A 21,728-nucleotide genomic window follows, 5' to 3' on the forward strand; every position below is an offset into this window, starting at 1 on the left:
AAAAAATGCTTAAGCGGTATTCTGTAAGCCACGGTTTATAGAATAGCACTTAAGCACTGGGGTCTTGCATAAATTTAGGCACATCCATTTGCACCAACAAAAATATGCAAATGCCCATGCCACAATTTATGCGTGGAACTCCCTTGTTCGATAATTGCACACAGAACTGGAATCCATGCTCCACCCTGAAATACCCATGACTCCCCTATTTCTGTGTCCCCTTTTCCAGGATGTGCATAAAATTAAGGCGCAGATAATGCACTAAATATATGCTTGTACATTAATTGATTTCAATTAGCACCAAAAAAACTCCATATGAGGAAATTTAAAAATACAACTACAAAAATTAACCTCATAGGGGGAAAAAATCTTGAAAAGCACTCAAATCTTCAAATGTAAACACTACATATAGTGCAAGCTCACATATCTCTTAAAAAAAAATCCCACTCATTTCAAAACAACCAGAACTCTATAATATGCAAATCTTCAATGAACAAACACTGTTTAAGCTGTAATAGGGTCCCGACACGGACCATGTTTCGCTGCTCGCTTTGTCAAAGAACCCAATTTCAAGGTTTCACAGCATGAACTCCTGTGAGCAAGAACAGCATACATAAGATTAAAACACTATAATTTAACTTAAACATTAATTCAAAAAAATGATGTAGATGTAGAGCAGTATATACATATACAGCAGCAGACAGTGATTGGGCAAGGTATCTCATAATCCTGCTCACAACAGCTACAGGAGAATGCTGGAGGGCTGGAAACCGGAAAGACGGCTCTTAAAATGGAGAACGTCAAGCCAGCTGGCCGACCAGACACCCCCGTGGTAACATGATATCACAGAAATGCCCACCATTCCACCTTACGGATCAACTCTTTTTTAAGGGCCATCTTTCTGATTTCTGGCCGTCCAGCGTTCTCCACTAGCAGGACTACACCCATAATGACAAAGTAATGAGATCATACTAAAAGGAGGGATAGAAAAAACAAGGGAATGGGAAAGAGCCAAAAAGGAGGGAAAGAATAAAGGAACAAATAAGAGCCAAACAGGAGGAAATGAACGAGGGTATGAGAAACAGCCAAAAAGGAGGGATAGAAAGAACAAGGGAGTGAGAGCCAAAAAGGAGGGATGGAAAGAACAAGGAAACAATAAAGTGCAAGGAAGGAAGGATAGAAAGAACAAAGGAACGAGAGAGCCAAAAGCAGTGATAGAAAGAATGAAGGAGGGAAAGAATGAAGGAATGAGAGCCTAAAAGGAGGGATAGAAAGAATGAGGGAACGAGAGCCTAAAGGACAGATAGAACGAGGGGACAAGAGTCCAAGAAAGAAGGGATAGAAAGAACGAAGGAACGAGAGAGCCAAAAAGGAGGGAACGAATAAGGGAATGAGAAAAAGCCAAAAAGGAGGGAAAGAATAAGGGAATGAGAGAGCCCAAAGAGGGATAGAAAGAACAGGGGAAAGACAAAGTGCAAGAGAGAGAGAGAATGAGGGCATGAGAGCCAAAAAGGAGGAATAGAAAGAATGAGGACACAAAAAGAAGTGATAGAATAGGGAAAAAAGAAGTGCCAAAAAGAAGGGATAGAAAGAACGAGGGGGTGAGAGAGTGAGAAAAAGGAGGAATTCAAAGAACAATGGAATGAGAAAGTGCCAAAAGGGGAGGGATAGAATGAATGAGTGAATGAGAAAGAACCAAGGAGAGAGAAAACTAATGAGGGAAAGAGACAACAAAGAGGAATGGAACAAAAAAGGGAATGAGAACCAAAAAGAAGGTATAGAAAGAACGAGAGACTACGAAGAACAATGGAATGAGAAAGTGCCAAAAGGGGAGGGATAGAATGAATGAGGGAATGAGAAAGAACCAAGGAGAGATAAAATTAATGAGGGAAAGAGAAAGAGACAACAAAGAGAACTAGAAAGAATGAGGGAACAAAGAGCCCAAAAGGAGGGATAGTAAGAACAAGAACATGAGAAAGTGCCAGAAAGGCGGTATAGAAAGAATGTGTGAATGAGAAAAAGCCAAAAAGTAGGAATAGGAACAATGAGGGAACGAGAAAGTGCCAAAAAGGAGGGATAGAATGAAAGAGGGAATGCAAAAGTGCCAAAAAGGAGGGATAGATAGAACCTGGGAATGAGAGAGTTCAAAAAAGGAGAAATATAAAGAACAAGGGAATGAGAAATATCCAAAAAGGAGGTATAGAAAGAATGAGGGAATGAGAGAGAGCCAAAAGGGAGGGATAGAAAGAACAAGGGAATGAGAAATTTCTAAAAATGAGAAATAGAAAGAATGAGGGAAGGAGAGCCAAAAAGGAGGAATATAAAGAACGAGGGAATGAGATCCAAAAAGGAGGGATAGGAAGGATGAGGGAACGAGAGTGAGAAAAAGGAGGAATATAAAGAATGAGGGAACAAGAAAGTGCCAAAAAGGAGGTATAGAAAGAACGAGGGAATGAGATCCAAAATGGAGGGATAGAAAGAATGAGGGAATGAGAGAGCCAAAAAGGAGCTATAGAATGTTCGAGGGAATGAGAAAGTGAGAAAAATGAGGACAATAAAGAACGAGGGAATGAGAGTGCCAAAAAGGAGGGGTAGAAAGAATGATGAAATGAGAGCCAAAAGGTAGGTATAAAAAGAACGAGTGAATGAGATGAAGCCAGAAAGTAGGGATAGTACGAAAGAGGGAACGAGAGAGAACCAAAAAGGAAGGATAGAAAGAACAAGGGAATGAGAGAGTACAAAAAGGAGGAATATATAGAATGAGGGAACGAGAAAGATCCAAAATGGAGGGTCTCAACGTGCTGCTCTAACATTTGAGCTACTCCTCCACTCCACTCCACTCACTGTAAGTAGCCTAAACAGAATTGGTAGGGTTTCTAATGACCTCAAGTACAAAGTTGCAGTTTACGTAGCATAGATCTAGTAGATCCTATGAAGTGCAGCCAGCCTCCATCTCATTTTTGCTGCTACACCTTTCAAAATTTTGAGGGCTTTGAAGTGTGTTTTCTCCTAGCCAGCAAGGAGTATGGATTGTATCTTGGTTTCCCTTTGTCGAGCCCTTTGGGGACTTAACGCTGCTCTAGAACTGGAATGGAAAGATGCAATAGGCTGTTTAGTCAGATTGAAATGGTGTTCCTCATTTTTGTAAGTTTTGGTAATGCAATATACCACTTTTTTTGGACGATTATTTTGTAAAGAAGCCCCCATACTACTTTTCCACTGTGCCTCTTCTTAGTGGTGCTTATTGTACCCTTGACCTAAAAGATGTGGAACCCTCTTTCATATTAACTAAAATGAAAGCAGTGTAACATTCTGTATTTCACACAATTGTGAGATAATTTCACAAAAAAACCCACTTTCAATGTCAGCTCAAAAGGATGCTTAGCTATGTTTGCCAGAGCAAGTGCAACCTTCAATTTCTTGAATTTTATTTTTAGAGTCAAGCCCCAATAATCCAGGGCTTGTACATAATACAGTGATAACCAAAGTGTCACCACATTATATAAAGTATTGCTAGCTGCTTTTCAGAACTGTGATAATTGTTATTATCTACTTAAATTTTACAGTCTTGAGTAATATATAACTAATCTCTGAACATTATTTACATCTTTGTAATTTTACATTATATATGTTTTTCATTTTTGTATGCTTTTTTTTTTTTAACAAATAGTGATTCTCGCCACATTGAGTGGGTGAAGTCATGCCTGAATCTCTGGACTGATCTTCAAGCTTACATCAAAGAGTATCATACCACAGGCCTTTCCTGGAGTAAGACTGTGAGTATTCTCACTCTTTTCATCTCCTTCCTCCTCCCAACCTAGTTAATTCTGTCAAGTTTTGCTTTTGCTTCCCTTGTGCATTACAACACTGTTTCCCAAAACAGTGGGTCTGGGCCCTAGCTGGGGTCACATCATCATTAAATGGGGTCAAAGAAACAGGACTACCCACCTCCCTCTGGATTTCCTCTGTGACCTATGCTCTATAGTGGCAGTCAGCTTGAGGCCTTTGAGTCTGTGAATGTTCACAGGCTCTGCCCCCTTTTTCTGAGTGAGCTTCTAGTTAGATTGATAACTCATACATAGCACCGGGATCTGTAAGTTCACACTGAAACACAGGACCTTGTGCAACTACTGCTACCATTACCACCGCTGCCACAACCACCACTGTTCTTTCATACTTTGGATATAAGGAGGGAGGAAAAAAGGGAGGGAGTTGCTGTTTTGTTTTCATCATCATGTGGGATCTCATGATTTTTTTTAAGTGTTAAAATGGCATCATATTGGATAAAAGTTTAGGAGGCGCTGCCTTACACGCTTGATATCATTTTTGTACCATAGAATTTGCTGTTAATGTATGGGATTTGACATGTTCAGTTGATTCCCTTGCCTGACTTTTAGTCTTGCCTGTCCTCTGTATTTCATAGCCATCAGCAGTTATAACTCCCATCCTGCATCTCCCTTCCTGCTTTTCTCTTCTTTCATTTTCTGCTAATTTCTCTCTCTTTCCTCATTCCCTACTGTTCCTGTTTTCAACTTCTCTCTCACTCTCTTGCCTTGCTTCCAGGTGTTAGACATTCAGGAGCCCAGGGCAGGACCTGGGGAGGGGGCCCCAAAGCTAGCCTTCAGTCAGTGCCTCCTTCAGCATAAGGCAGACTTGGGAGCCCCTTGCAATATGGGGGCCCAGGGCAATTGCCCTGTTTGCCACCCCCTAACGCCGTCCCTCTTCCAGGGCTGGTGTTAAGGGTAGCAAACAGGACAATTGCCATGAATCCCTATGCCATTGGAGCCCCAAGCCCACCTGACTCAAGCTGAAGGAGGTGTAGCCTGGCAGGCTTTGAGTCAACCTCTCCAGTTGCTGCCCTGGAACACCAGATCTGCTTGCCACACCTGATGCTCTGGCGCTGTAGATATGATGTGAGCTGTTCATCCATGGTTCCACATTTTAAACTGCACACAGATGAAAAAGGCTACAGGTCTCATTTCCTTAGCAAGTAACATGCCCATAAAATCAATAAATCACTGTAGTACAGATTCAAATTTAATTTAACACATTTATATTCCACTCAACCAACCAGTTCTGAGTGGATTACAAGCATATTCATGAAGAATGCAATATAATACAGCACAAAACTAAAAATATCATTAAAATACATAGCAAAATATATTACAAATCCAAAAATTATAGCATCATTTTAGATCTATTACACACTCAAGTTAGAAGAGTCTAGAAAATTTCTGGCTGTCGGAGCTCTCTCTTCCCCGTTTTTGCATTTCTGTAGGGATTGGCTCTAGGTGTGGTATAAAAAGGAGTCCCAATTTATTATGCTTTCTCATTATCACATATTCATCGGGAGGGACAGTCAAGTGTTTTCTAGTAACATAGGAGGTAATTCTATAACTGGATGCCCACAGTTCAGCACGTAAATAAACAGAATAGCTGCACGCTTGCCGGCAAATGTACACTTATGCATTTGAGTGACAGCAAAACAGCTATGCACTATTCTGCAAGGACGCGTGTATGTGGTAAAGGGATAAATTCAGTATAGGTTGCTAAAAGTTAGACGCCGAAAAACTGGATACTAAGCTAGTATTCTGTACCATCAGAGCTGCCTGCCAAATCTGTTGTAGAATATTAGAGTAAGTCTGCAGTTATGTGCCACATTTTAGGCACAACTACTTAGACCATGTCTATGGCTGGTGTAAATGGTGGTGCCTAAATGCACAAGCTGGGTGTGTAAATGCAACTATTCTATAGTTCACAAGTATAGTCAGAATGCCCCTGACATGCCCATGTCCCTCCCACATTAATGCCTCTGTGCACACAAAATCCAATAATGGCTCCAGGAGGATTAACCAAGGTCTTATGCATTTTTGGAAGAATGTATATGGTTGGAACTGTTGGATTGATGTTAAACAAAAAATCCTTTTCCTGGCTAGTAAGGAAACCTGCTGAACGGCCATTATAGAGCCGTTATCAGATTTTGTAGACAGTTTTTTAAGGCCTTTTGTTCCAGCTATACCTTCTTATGTAAGAGACTCTGTATGTGTAATAAACCTTTTGGGTGATTTTAAGGGTGATGTCAATAACAATTTTAGCTACGTTGAACATCAATTTGTTATATATGAATATCCCCCAGGAAGCAGCTCTGAAAATAGTTGAGGAAACGTACTCACCCGCACTACCAACCTTAGGATACCCAACTCGTTCATTCTTGATCTTGTAAGATTAGCATTAACAGATAACTATTTCAAGGACACTTATTTTTACAGATAAAAGGCATGGCCTCGATGGCACCAGATTTGGCCAACTTGTATGTTGGTGATTTTAAACGCAAACACTTTGTTTACCATCCATTCTCTCAACATACAAAACTCTGGCACCATTACATAGACGATGTTCTTCTGTGGCAGGAAAATGAGGAGTATCTCAGATGTATTTGTTTCTGCTACTTATGTGTGCCAATTACAGAATACTGTAAGTTGCATACACCCTTGCTGCATTTAGACACCCACATTTACACCAGGTCTATACTCATCCTATGGCGCAAATCCTAGTTAGTGGGGAACGCACTTCTGCTTTCCAGATCAGTAGAGGCACTTGTCAGGGATATCCCCTGTCTCCCCTTTACTACAGGTTATAAATGGGAACCCCTCCATACCGGGAATATCCTTCTTAGAGACTGAAATTACGGCATTAGCTTTTGCAGATGACCTGTTGGTAATTTTTACAGATCCAGAAACGAACCTCCCTCATTTATTACAGGTCATAGAGGTTTTTGGGCAAACTTCAGGTTTTGTTCTTAATTTGGTGAAATCTAGAGCACTCCCCTTCCCTCCAGAACTTCGGTCTTTGTGGAGGGACCCATTTCCCTTACAGTGGGAAGATCAAACATTATATCTGCCTCAAGATTTAGATTTGTCAAGGTAAAATGCCCTGTTTACCATTAAAAATTCTGCAAACTCCAGGAGAGTACAGAAGCATGGGTCTTTTAAATCTTAAATATCTGACAGTTGTATGTGGGATGCGTCAAATGACTCGTTCCATAATACTCAACAGTTTTCTTTAACCACACTTGAAACCAAGTTGTTCCCCTCATTTCTCTTTAGTATTCTATTACATACAGTATGCGGGGCACCACAAGGGGTGTTTAAATCCTATTCGGTTTTGAAGGTGGGAAGGGAGGTGTGGAGTTAGATATGTAAATGACATAATTTTTCTGCAACAATTTGTAACAATCTGGTATTTCCATCTGGGCTGGAGTCCAGTATATTCTGTATTTGGGAGTATCTTTTACATGTATTAACTGAGGAGGGGAAAATAAAGTCATTTGTTGATTACAGAAGGAGTTTGCATTATGAGCTTCAGATTATTTTGTTTACAAACAGTTACACCATTATACACCATTATATCCAAATACTTTCTTGGGTGGATCTGATGGAAGGTGTGCAAAAAACCCTCCAAGAAGCGTATGCAAATCACATGAAACAGCTACACCTATCCGGGTATGCCATGTTGTCTGCCATGTTAAATTAATGCATAGTAACTACTTCCATATTAACAATAAGATGCAGTATCTGCTCGTTGCTCACCACATTCCAAGTTGCTTTTAACATGGTCATTACTATATGTACAGTAAATTACTAAGACACCACATTAATTGTTAGTGTGTGTTAATTGCCACATTAACAGCCAACACAGCTTAGTAAATAGTCCCCAGACTACTTTGTTAAAGTCATCTTTTAATGCACACTAATTGAATTGGCCCAACTGTGTTAAATCGTACCCATATCAAGGCTGGATAAATTCAGCAGTGTTTGTCTGTTCCCTCTGGTGGACGTGCATTTCAAAGTAAGACCCAGCTGTGAACAGCAAGGAGCTGGCCAAAGAACTCCAGATCAAAGCTGTAAAAAGGAACAGATATATTAATCCCACCTATTAATGTCATATACTATCGCCCACTCCCTTCACTCTTCCCAAAAGAATCTGCTCCATGTCCCTTCATTCCATCACATCTTTCATAAGTTTAGAAAATTCATGTTCTCAGTGGCTGGACCCACCCTCTGGAATAAACTCCCTTTATTCCAGAGGGTGAAGCCTTCCTTTAAGAAGTTTAAGGAGCACTTGAAGACTTACCTTTTCTGTGAAGCTTATGGCAGTTGACCCCTTGTCTTTGATGCCCTTTCAGTCCTTGAGGCTTGACAATGTAGAGGTGTTGCAGCGGCAGCATGGTTTTTCTTCTTTCTCTCTGTCCTGTTTTGATTGTATTTCTTTTTCTGGTTATTTTTGTCTATTATAATTATTAGATGTTGTAAACTGCTTAGATGGTTTGTCCTTGAGCGCTATAACAAAGAGAAACTTTGAACAGATCAGCAGATGAGTATAAAACAATTTCAGAGTTTTTCATTATCATTCAGTGTACAGTCAAGATGATTACTGATCTGGCACCACCTAAACCTTGCCTAGGTTGGACCACCCCCCCAAGCTGGATGACCAAGCAAGGAGGAAACTAATCAGATGTGCAATCCGAGACCCTGATGGCAGCTTCAAGAAAACTACAAGCTTCAGTGGACAAGACTGGTCGAACTATGGATGTGACAACAATATCCCAAACATTCCATAAAATCTGGCCTGTATGGTATGACGGCAAGAAGAAAGTCATTACTCAAAAAAGCACACCTTGAATCTAATTTGAAGGAACACTTGCAGGGCAATGACCTAAAACATGCAATCAAACTAAACTGTGGAATGGTTAAGGGTAAATGTGCTTGAGTGGGCCCAGTCAGAGCCCTGACCTCAGTCCATGGGTGGACTAACCACTTTAACAATCAGGCAATGCCGGAGGGCCCACAATATTAAGGGGCTCACTGTGCTTTAACTCTATCTAGTTTAATTACTAGATGGTTAGGGACCTATGACCCTTTTTGCCCAAGAGCCTAGATCACTATCAGTCCACTCTAGGATTTCCAACTTTTTGCTAAAGAAAACCCGACACCTGCCCTGCTCCATGTTACTTCCTTGTCTCGCCCTCATGCCATGCCCCAAGTCCCTTTCCATGCCTACTGTTGTATCCTTCTCCCATCCCTCTACAACCAACTGTCCACACTAGGGTTGCCATCTTAAAAGAAAAAAGTAGCACTAATTTCCAGGGTAGGGCAGAGGAGTAGCCTAATGGTTAGCAGCAGACTGGGAATAAGAGAGCTCAAGTTCATAATCTCACCATAGACCCTTCTGGCCTTAGGCAAGCCACTTAACCCTCCATTTCCTTGGAATGGCCAGGGGTTGGCAATGGCACCCTCACCCCATTCATGGTCTGCCATCAACTATCACAGTTGCAGTGGCCCTAAAAGCATTTCACATCTTGCTCCATGTGGCCAGCAGAGACTTGAAAGAAAGAATGTCTAGGATTCAGATAGCAACAACCCTACCTATAAAGAGGCAGCACCTTAGAATACCAATATAGTTCTTACTAAAAATAGACAACAAATCAGGCTGCTACAGATCTCTACACAAAATATAAACACTAGCAGAATACCTCACCTTTATCACATTCACAAAACACACAGACCCTCCACAAATATGAAACAAGGGACTAAACTGGAAACCTCAAAAAGTCAGGAACTGCATGTACAGCAATACTACAGAAACCGAAACTGAAATGTAAGATATCAGAGAAGCACATTTACTAAAATTGACATATTCCAATTAATAAATTCAGAATTTTTTTTTTTACCTCTGTTGTCTGAGCATTTTATTTTTTCATTTGCTGTGGTCTCTTTTCTGCTTAAGAGATACCTTAATTTGCACCTTAAGAGAAACAGGGTCTCCTGTCCATTTCACATTTCACCTCTCTCCATGTCCACCATCTATCTTCCCTCTATGTCCCTAATGTGTCCTGTCCAGTATCTCCCCTCTTTGTCCCTGTCTCCATCCTTCCCCAAGGTTCACCATCTGCCCTCTCAGTGTCCCTGTCCCTCCCTCTGTGTCCAGCATTGTCCCTCTGTATCCCTGTCCCTATGCTTCCTCCATGCCTAACATCGTTTTTCTCTGTCCCTGTCTCATCCCTTGATTGGTTTATTCCCTATCTTCTCCTTCTCCCACAACCTTTCCCCCCCCCAACATACACATGGGGACAGTATCTCTCCTGCTACCCCCCCCCCCAACACACACACACAGTTTGGTATCTCTCCCTCTTTTTCCTGATTCCCTGGTTCTCTCTCCCCCCCCCCCCAACACCTATGCCTCCTCCTCCTTTCTTCTCCCTCCCCATCCTGGTCCATTATCTCCACCCCTTACTCTCGCACTCCCTTCCCAAGTCTGGCATCTCTCTCTCTCTCCCCCTCCCCTCCTGCAGGTCTGGCATTTCTTCCTCTACATAAATACAGTAATGCATAAGTATTGCCATACTGTGAAAGACCAAAGGTCCATCAAGCCCAGCGTCCTGTTTCCAACAGTGGCCAATCCAGATCACAAATACCTGGCAAGATCCCAAAAAAGTACAAAACATTTTATACTGCTTATCCCAGAAATAGTGGATTTTCCCCAAGTCCATTTAATAATGGTCTATGGACTTTTCCTTTAGGAAGCCGTCCAAACCTTCTTTAAACTCCGCTAAGCTAACCGCCTTTACCACATTCTCTGGCAACGAATTCCAGAGTTTAATTACACGTTGAGTGAAGAAACATTTTCTCCGATTAGCTTTAAATTTACTGGATTGTAGCTTCATCGCATGCCCCCTAGTCCTAGTATTTTTGGAAAGCGTGAACAGGATCTGGGTTCTCCACTTCTCTCCCCTTGCACACATCTGATTTCTTACCCTCACATGTGTGGCATCTTTTCCCTCTCTCTCCCCATACCTGTGTGGCATCTCTACCTCTCCTCCCTTCCCTTCCAGTGTGCCACCTCTCTCTCCCATCAAGTCTGGCACCCCTCCCTCTCCTGCCTCTGCTCACAGTCCACCAAAAGCAGCGAGTCACCAGTATCCAGGAAGATACACTACTTTCTGCTGCCCAGGACTTCTCTCTACTGTTGTCCTACCTCATCTGATTCATCATCCTATGGGCGGGACAACAGCAGAGAGAAGCTCTGGGTAGAAGGAAATAGTGTGTTTTCCTGGATGCCGGTGACTCGCTGCTTTTGGAGGCCCACAGGGTAGAAGAGAGGAGAGAGAGAGATGCTGCTGAACCTGTGAGAACCTGGGGATGATGACAGAGGTACTCTGAGCCACCGGATTTGAGGGAGAAAGGGAGAGGAAGATAGTTACTATACCACAGGAAAAAATAAATGGCTTTTCTGATGCCAGTTTTAATGTTCTGCCAGCCTAGCCATTTAAAAACTGGCCAGGCTGGCTGAAAACTGGCTAGTTGGCAACCCTAGTCCCCCCATGCCTCAATCCAATTGAAAATCTGCAACACAGCATGAAGATTGCAACCCAACGCTTCCCAAAGATCTTGACAGAACTTGAACAGTTGGAAAAATAGTCTAATAGTGGCAAATATTGGCAATTACAATTCAAAAACATGCAGGCAAAAGGTGAAACAGAAAACCCATGAAACCAGACTCTGTGAGTAATAGAACAAGCAAGTGTACATAGTTGGTGGGGATCTATCCCAGAAAACTCACAGCTGAATTGCTGTCAAAGGCGCTTCCACCGAGAAGGAGACTGGAGAAATTAGATCTTACCTGCTAATTTACTTTCCTTTAGTCCCTCCAGACCGGCCCAGATAGTGACTGATGGGTTGTGCACGCCTTCCAGCAGGTGGAGACTGAGAGCTCTGACTCTTGTGAGAGCCAATAAGAGCACTGGCTAGCTAGAGGGAGATTCAGTATTATCTTCACAAAGCAGGAAAGAAAGAAGAGTAACTTCTGTGCAACCGGTGAACTCAAACAGTCACTCATATAATACACACACACCCACCCACATAGGTAGTGTTCAAGTTCAAGGACAGGGCATGAATGTGTTGTAGATACTTAATGCACTCATTTTTGTTGTGTTTTTTTTTAAACTCTTGACAGATCACAAACACTCAAAAGCAGCTCAACACCGAACTTAAGGAACTTTAAGAACTGGAAATAACGTAACTGAAATCAACAGCACAGGGAAGGGTCTAGGCCAGTCCAGAGGGACTAAAGGAAAGTAAATTAGGAGGTAAGATCTAATTTCTCCTTCCTTAGTGTCCCTCCAGACTGGCCCAGAAAGTGACTGATGGGAAGTAACAAAACAGTACATTCATGGGAGGGACCCTAATAATCCCGCTGTAAGCACTCTTGCACCAAAAACTGCATTCTGTGATGACACTGAACATCAAGCCTGTAATGCTTAGAAAAAGAATGCAGGGAGGGCCATGTCACCGCTTTACATATATCCAAAGGACGTACCAAAAAGCGCTCCACCCATGACGCAGCTTGCCCCCTGGTAGAGCGAGCTTTTACTCCTTCAGGAATAGGTTTCCCAGAAAGAAAGTAAGCGGAAGAAATTATCTGAAGCCACCTAGAAATGGTGGGTTTAGACTCTGCCAGCCCTTTGCGAGAACCTCCAATCAACAGGAAAGGATGATCTGAACATCTAAATTCTTCAGTAGACTGCAAATATTGCCTAAGGACTCTCTTGACATCCAGTTTACGCAAACACCGTTGGTCCTCTGATTCAGAGGAAGAATCTAGTACTGGCAAAACCACCACTTGGTTCAAATGAAATCTTGATAATACCTTAGGAAGGAAAGAAGGAACGAGGCGTAACACTACCTGTTCCTTAGAAAACTCCAAAAAAGGAGACCAGCAGGAAAATGCCTGCAAGTGTGATATGTGTCTACTACTACTACTACTTAGCATTTCTATAGCGCTGCCAGGGTTACGCAGCGCTGTACAATTTTAGCATGGGGAAGGACAGTCCCTGCTCAAGAGAGCTTACAATCTAAAGGTTACAAACTATGTAGTCAGTGTAGGTAACTTACAACTTATATAGTCAATGTAGGTAGCTTACAATCTAAAGGTTATAAGCTATGTAGGGAAGGTGGTTAGGCGCCAAAAGCAAGGGAGAAGAGATGGGCTTTGAGTAAGGACTTGAAGATGGGCAGGGAGGGCGCATGGCGTATGGGCTCGGGAAGTCTGTTCCAGGCATAAGGTGATGCGAGGCAGAAGGGGCGGAGTCTGGAGTTAGCGGTGGTAGAGAAGGGTACAGATAGTAGTGATATGTGTCTAGTGGAGGCAATGGCTACCAAAAATACCATTTTGAGCATCAAATCTTTTAAGAGTGCAAGCTGACAAAGGCTCAAAAGGAGATCTAGTAAGGAGGTCGAATTAGATCCGCTCCCCAAAGGAAACAAACAACGTCTGGATGACTAGCTAAGGTTGTTTCTTTGATATGACTGCGAAAACAAGACAGTGTTGTAATTTGCACCTTAAGTGAAACAGGCACCAAGCTTTTATCAAAACCCTCCTGTAAAAATTCTAAAATCTGCGCCACGGAAGTCCGAGACAGAGAAATGGCCCAATCTTCACACCAAGACTCAAAAATATGGCAAGTTTGAATATAATTCAGTGAATTTGATCGACGCCGCAAACAAAGCATTGTGACAACCACATTGGCTGAATAACCTCTCTTCATCAACTGTGCCCTTTCAAGAGCCAAGCCGTAAGACAAAATCGAGCCAGGTCTGGATGACATACTGGACCCTGAATCAGAAAGCCGGGAGACTCTGGAAGCTTCAATGGAGTGTCCACTAGAAGGTAGAGGAGATTGACATACCAAGGCCTGCGAGGCCAGTCCGGCGCTACTAAGATTATGAGACCCCTGCGTGCCTCAATCCTTTGAATACCCCAGTGGTTAAGAATGGTTGAAATGCTGCTGCACTGAGCTCCCATTCTCCAGGGTCTAGAGTGTGGCCACTGAGAAAGTCTGCTTGAACATTCGTTGTCCCCACCATGTGAGACACCAACAGATCTGAGACTTGCTGTTCTGCCCAAACCATGAGAAGAGTTGCTTCCTGTTCCAACTGATGACTCCTCGTTCCTCCTTGCCGATTGACATAAGCTGCTGCTGTCGCGTTGTCCGAGAGGACACGAACGGACTTGCTTTCGACTAGATGCCAAAATGCCTCCAAAGCCAAACATAACATAGTAACATAGTAGATGACGGCAGAAAAAGACCTGCACGGTCCATCCAGTCTGCCCAAGAAGATAAATTCATATGTGCTACTTTTTTATTTCTACTGTCCTCTTCAGGGCACAGACCCTATAAGTCTGTCCAGCCCTATCCCCACCTCCCAACCACCAACCCTGCCTCTCACCACCAGCTCTGGCACAGACTGTATAAGTCTGCCCAGCACTATCCTTGCTGTAGAAGTGTGGATATTTCCTCTACAAGTATCTGCTTGTGCCAAGCCACAAGATACCACCGTATCTGCTCTGACCCAGGGGACAGAGACAGACACCTTAAAAGCCTGACTGCATCCTTCAAACAGAAAGGCTACAACCCCAAAATAATCTCCAAGAATATTGCCTCCTCCCTCAAAACACCCAGGGAGAATCTGTTACAGTACAAGGAGAAAAAATCCACAGACAGAATTCCCCTTGTAGTGACATACAATCCAGAGCTGGAAAAACTGAGGAAAATCATAAGAGATCTACAACCTATACTCCAGGAAGATGAATTACTGAAAGAGATATTCCCATCCCCACCAGTACTGGCCTTCCGACAACCACCCAACTTAAAACACAAGCTAATCAGAAGTAAACTTCCATCACAGACTGAAAAGGAACAGAAGGGCACACGTCCCTGTAATTTATCCAGTTGCAAACTATGCCAAAATATTTCACAGGACCCCACAGTTACCCACAAAGGAAAGATATTCAACATAAAGGAATCTTTCACTTGCTCATCTTCCAATGTGGTATATATCATTCAGTGTAAAAAATGTAACGAAGGATGCTATATTGGAGAAACAGGCCAGATGCTTAAGACAAGATTCAATTTGCATAGACATCACATGAACAATACAGCCATTAGGGCCCCCACCCCGGTGGGACAGCACTTCACAGAACCAGGACACTGTACCAGTGATTTCACAGTGAGAATACTGAAAGGTAACTTTAAAACCATACAAGAACGTAAGACCTTTGAAGTCAGAATGATTGAATATTTTAACACCCAACAGAAAGGACTTAACAAGGACCTGGGGTTCCTAGCCCATTATAAACCATAAAGCTGTATGTCTCTGTTGATCACCCCACCCCTCACCTACCCACACCCATCCTGTTAGAATATCAATGATATGCTTTGATGTCCCCATGCATACCTCCGACCCACCCCCATCCTCCCACCCTGTCAGACTGTCATAGTAATGCTTGAATGTTTTCACTTATATACACTGTCAGCTAGCACATTTGCTTATTTCCGATCTGACGAAGAAGGGCAACCTTCGAAAGCTAATCAAGAAATGTATTAAGTTATGTCCAATAAAAAAGGTATCATCTTACTTTCTTTTCCATGTTTTATTTTGTTTGATTTCTATTGATAACCTTAAGAGTGGACTAACACGGCTACCACACTCCTCTACTTAAGATGGAAATCACTAAAAACTTACCTGCCCATCTTCAAGTCCTTACCCTATTGACCCAGAATAGCTGAGTGGCTGGAGGGGGGCAGGGGACAGAGGAGAATTGCTGGGTGGCTGAAGGGGGAGCAAGGGACAGAGGAGACTCGGTGGGTGGCTGGAGGGGGAGCAGGGGACAGAGGAGACTTGGTGGGTGGCTGGAGGCGGGCAAGGGAAAAAGTGGAATCACTGGGTGGCTGGAGGGGGATCAGGGGAGAGAGGAGAATTGCTGGGTGGCTGGAGGGGGGGACAGAGGAGACACACTCGCACCCAGCAGTCTCACTCTCTCTCTGTCACACACACACACTCGCACATTCACTCTCTTTCTCACACACACAGTCAATCTCACACATACTCTCTCAAACATACACACTCTGAGGAAAAGCTTGCTAGCGCCCGTTTCATTTGTGTCAGAAACGGGCCTGTTTTACTAGTCAACTGATAATGAGTGTGACTATTGGGCAGACTGGATGGACCGTTCAGGTCTTTATTTGCTGTCACTTACTATGTTACAATTGATCCTCTTTGTTCCCGGGCTGATGCGCAGACCTCAGCTCTGACACAGGCATGAGCATCGGATGTCACCTGACCTACTGGCGTGTGCATGTGGTGACCTCTCAGCACACAGTGCCGGTAAATCAGAGACAAATCTTACATGTGCACACCACAGTGTTCCAAGATTCAACTTCCATTCCTTCCTTGCCTACAGTGCTGTGGCTCAAATCCACTGAGAGACTGAGGGAGATGACTGGAATTTTCTTTTATGTACCATTAAATTCTTACGGGGATGGGTTAAATTCTTGTTGGGATGGGTTAAAGTTTTGCGGGGATGGGCGGAGACAGGTAAGATTCCAGCAGGGACTGGCAGGGATGGGTAAGATTTCTGTCCCCGTGCAACACTCTAGACCAAACCTTACCATCTAAATGCATTTAAGTCTGACACACTCACACAACAAAATGTGAAAAACCTTCAATGGAATGTTCACTTTCTATAGCCACTGCAGTTTTCAGATTCTGCTTAGATGGCTGAAAAGTCTGATCCCATTATAAATTGTACCATGCTGTGCTTTGTAGTGAAGCACAATGGCTTTCATAGGAGCAGAAAAGTGAAGGAGGGTCAGGATATATGATAGGAGCTGAATTTAACAGCAGATTGATCATTGATAAATATGTGCAGGATATAAAGTGTGTGTTAAACAGATAAATCAGTCCCATTGTCAGGGTGGTGGTAATGGTTTGACCTTTACATTAAATGCACAGCTGCACAGGGCAACTGTGCCTTATTTCAGTTTCCTGCCAAAACGTAAGAGGCTTTCTTTAGTATAATCATTGAACTGACACACATGCGTTTTTCCTTGTTGGGAGAAAGACTGCAAACAGCTGTTGTATAACCTAACAAGAATGTGAGACAGCATTCACAGCTCTGGGGGGGGGGGGGGGGGGCATCACAGCCACCACACAACAGCAACGCCCACAGATGGGATTCGCTGTATTAGTTCTATTTCTTCCTACCAAGGGGGAAGGCATTAAATTTGGGACTGAAAGGATTGAAAAATGTAGGTAGTTTTGAATGAGGTAGCGGGGCACCATTGCCAGAGTCCAGTTCTCATTGACCTGGAAGCAGAGAGCCAGTGTAATGGTTCAGCAGTATTGCATGAAATCGAGAGACAAGCCTGGATTCTGCCCCTCAGACCAGCCAGGGCTTTGGAAGCAACACTTACAGGCCGTGGAAGGTGGCTGTGCTCTGTGTACAAGTGAACTGGGTTTCTGAAATAGCTGTAGTCTCTGTCCTAAGATCATCTCTGCAATGAGTGAACTACATTTAGGAAGAATAGATCTAAAAATGAGGAAAACCTTCAGGGTAGCTGTGAGTTAAGGCTCCTGGTGCCCTGGTCCCTGTAGAACTGGAAGCGTAGAGTGAGCAAAGGGAAACTACTAATCCAAACGAGACTTAGAAGGCACAAGAGAAAGCTGTTAACCTCCCCCCCCCCCCCCCCCAAAAAAAATGCTGAACATGAATGCCAGCTAAAAGTATAGGTTTTGGGAGGATGGTAGTCGGCATGCTGACACTTAAAGATAATCTGAGAGCAACAAGGGATAAGGCTAGCAAATGTCCACCAGACTGTGGCAGATGCAGACTTCAGAACCAAATCTCTGAGGGAGCATTAAGGGATTTACAGCACATGGTCCCTATTCAGCATTTAATTTCACCACATGTACTTCAGTTAAGCCTGTTAAATCAGCAGTGCCTCAAATTCAATAGAATTTGATGAAGATTTGCTAGCTTCATTTCCTTGGTCCCAGTAGTGAGAGCCTCCACTGCCAAATGTATCTTGAAGTGCCTCAAAAAACAATAAAACAGAATACAAGAATGATCCCCATCTAAATGGGGATACTGCATACAGGCCCGACCCCTTTCTCCAAGCCATCATTCTGGTGTAGTGGTGATCCATGGAGCATGACTGGTGAGGAGAGACTTAAGCCTCACTGGCAGTTTGCACATATATAATTTGGAGCCAGAACCTTCAGGTGGGAAATAATGTAAGGAACAATATATTCATTTACATTAAGCCTGATGGAACTGTAATGCCTATAAATGTATTTATTTATGACAGTCTTATCCTGCATTTGCCCTAGAAGAGCTCGGGTTCAATGTGGCTTACATAGCAAACATTAGTAGAATGGTACATATTTTAAAAAGTATCATTCGTATAGTACATCTTATAATACTTAGTATCTTGAAATGAACAAATTCAATATAAGTAATAATGATAAATCCCATGTGAAGTCTGAGTTAGCCTTTATGCACTTAGAGTAGCACATATGTTAATGTTAATGAGCTAGATCACATACAAATGCATGCAAAGATGCTCCTTCATATTAGAATAGAGTTATTGCAGATTGCCACAGTAAAAAAGAGCTTTGTTTTTAAGGTGATTATAAGAACAGCCATACTGGGACAGACCAATGATCCATGTAGTCCAGTATCCCAGGGGCGTAGCTACGGGTGGGCTTGGGTGGACCCAGGCCCACCCAATTTCAGCTCAGACCCGCCCACCCAAGCGCACACACACTGCAGCAGCCTAGCGACCACCGCAGAAACGGCACCCGCTCGCTCTGGCTCAGCTGAGCTGATATCTCCAGGGCAGGCTCCAGCCCGATTTTGGCCCGCCCACCCAAGCAGCAAGCGCAAACACTGCAGCAGCGTACCATGTCAAGTGGTTGCGGGCACCCGCTCAGGGCCCATGGGAGTAGACTGGGGGGGCCAGGCAAACTACGACGACGACTTACCCGAAGTCGCTTCGGCGAACTGGCGGGCGGGGTGCCAGTAATAAAAGCAGCAAGCAGGCACGCTCATCTTTTTTTTTTTTTTTTTTGTTACATTTGTACCCCGCGCTTTCCCACTCATGGCAGGCTCAATGCGGCTTACATGGGGCAATGGAGGGTTAAGTGACTTGCCCAGAGTCACAAGGAGCTGCCTGTGCTGGGAATCGAACTCAGTTCCTCAGTTCCCCAGGACCAAAGTCCATCTCCCTAACCACTAGGCCACTTTACCCTCCTCCTGCCTTCCTCTGATGTCATTTCCTTTCGGGCGGGCGGGACGCTGAGAGGGCAGGGAAGCGGACGGAGACGAGCGTGTCTGCTTGCTGCTTTTACAACCCCCGCTGGCTCGCCCACCTGTTTGCCGCTGGAGTGGAAGTGCTGGCTCCTATCTAGCCCACTGTAAGGAAGGAAGCCATTTGGTAAACCTCTGTTTCCACTCCCCCGCGCAGCTGTCGCTGTTCACTCAAAACACAGCAAACCTGTGAGCTGCTGCGTCCACGTTGCCATTCTTTATTGTTGGTCTGTCTTGGGGGAGACGCTGGATAGAATGAGCCTCAGCCTGGCCCTGCCCTGTGGAAACGTGGGAATTGGAAAGGTTCAAGTTCGAGTCTAGAATCGAGTTCCTGCCAGTGCCAGCCCAGCCCCAGCCCAGCAGGTTGTAAATACTATTTTTTTTAAATCAGGGGACTTATATCTGTTTGGCTTTTAAAATGGGACATATATTGCTGTTGTATGTATTCACGGCTGCCTTTTTAAAGGTATTGTTATTTATATTTGTGTGTTCAGAATTGGTGGTGTTAAGGTTTGCTATATAGGCTCTAAGAAGCGTCATAAGATTTAGTGTTACTTCACAAAGAATCTGGCAGGGAAGGGATTTTGACAATGTTGCTATTACTGAGGTCCTACCAGAATTTTAATACACTTTTTTTCAATGGAAAACTGTAAGAGAAAACATCTTAGCCGTGGACTATGATAGATCTGCTAAATATTTTTAGGCCAATTTGCCATTTTTATCTAAAGTTTTAGAAAAGGTGGTTTTAACACAGTTTATTCAGGCATTTACATTTGTTATTAAGCAAAGTTTGACGGATATGTGCCATTGTTATAATTATTTTGCAGGATACTGTGATGTTAGGATGTTTGCCATTATAGTAGACTTATGTCTGGTCAGGTTTAAGTTCTGTTTGTCTAGTAATTGCCTAAATTGTGGGAAAGTGCAGGATAGAAATTTTTTAAATGGTGGTGTTCCATAAAGTATGTATGCAGTTTATGTTGACACAGGACAACTGTTGGGCAGATTATTTAGTTAGAAATCCTTCATCAAGTGCACTCTAAGGCATTATTTTGTAATATCCCATGAAACACTACTTGTACCTGTATACATAGTGCCCACCCATATTAGCTCTGGGCCCACCCAAAATGTCAGGTCTGGCTACGCCACTGCAATCCTGTTTCCAATAGTGGCCCATCCAGCAAAGAGCATAAGGCATAGGTTAGGAAGCTAGTCACAAATTATTTTATGGATTCTGGTATATTTTAGCTGGTGGTATATGTGAGCTCCTTTTTCCTTTAAATGTCATTTCAGGATCCTCACTAGCCCAGTATGCTCCTGAATTCAAGACTATATCAACTCAGTGTGGAAAGGAGGTGTATACCATTAGGATACAGCATCTTCCTTCTAGGATAGCTGCAGTGAGCACTGAGTCCTGCCCTCTTAACTATCTGAATATAGCCTATCCAAACCCTTTTGGTTGATTAGCTTTTCTCCTGCATTTATTAAACCACAATAAAACTGTCCAAAAATCCCAGGAAGCCTACTAGACAGAATTGATGATCCTGCTCTCACATATTGCAGATAGAAAACTTTTTAGTTGAGGGGGGGAGAAGGGAGAAGCAAATTTTGATACTTCGCGATTGTCTGTTATTATGTGGCTTATTTTCAAAGCACTTACAAAGTTTCATAGGTTACTATGAGGCTCATTTTTGAAAGAGAAAAACCTCTAAAAAGTGTCATAAATCACCATTTGTACGTTTTTCTTCTAAAACGTCCAAATAGGTATTTTCAAAACCTATTTTGCAGACGTTTATCTATGCAATCCATCTGCAGTGCATCCAAATCACAAGGGGGCATGTCAGGCGTTTTGAAGGCGGGATTAGGACTTGTCTAACACTTGAACGTCTTACAGCCATAATGGAACAAAGCAAAAACATCCAGGACTAAAACCAAGGTGTTTTGGCCTAGACTTGTTTTTAGAACGAATAAGGCACAAAAAGGTGCCCTAAATGACCAGATGACTACTGGAGGGAATCATGGGTGACCCCCAATACCCCCCCGGTGGTCACTGACCCCCCTCCCACCCCTAAAAATGTGAATAAAAATATGACTTATCATCCTCTATGACAGCCTCAGATGTTAAAGCCAGGTCTATTAGAGCAGCATGCAGGTCCCTGAGTAGTGTAGGGGTCGGTGCAGTACACAGTGGGTGACCCAGGTCCCTATCTCCCTCTTACTTGTGGTGGAAACTGTGCCCTCCCAAAGTCACAAAAACCCTACTGTACCCACATATAGGTGCCCCTTTCACCCATAAGGGCTATTGTAGTGGTGCACAGTGGGGGATAGTGTGTTTTGGGTGGGCTTTGGAGGGCACAGGAGACAAGATAAGGGAGCAAAGGTGGGTGCACAGAAGTATCCTCTCGGGTACCCCATTGCTCTCCTGGAATGTCTGGGGAACCAGTCTACTAAAAATGCTGGCTCCTCCTACATCCCAGTGCCATGAATCTCTACATTTTGCACTTAGTTTGTTTTTCGAAAAT

General features: G+C 43.3%; 1 pseudogene; it reads left to right on the forward strand.

Moving 5' to 3' along the window:
* Positions 1 to 2,545: 2,545 nt before the first annotated feature.
* The window catches only part of LOC115482332, a 63,622-nt pseudogene continuing 44,439 nt past the window's right edge, over positions 2,546 to 21,728 (forward strand).

Source organism: Microcaecilia unicolor, chromosome 1 (assembly GCF_901765095.1).
Source record: "Microcaecilia unicolor chromosome 1, aMicUni1.1, whole genome shotgun sequence".
Lineage (NCBI taxonomy): Eukaryota > Metazoa > Chordata > Amphibia > Gymnophiona > Siphonopidae > Microcaecilia > Microcaecilia unicolor.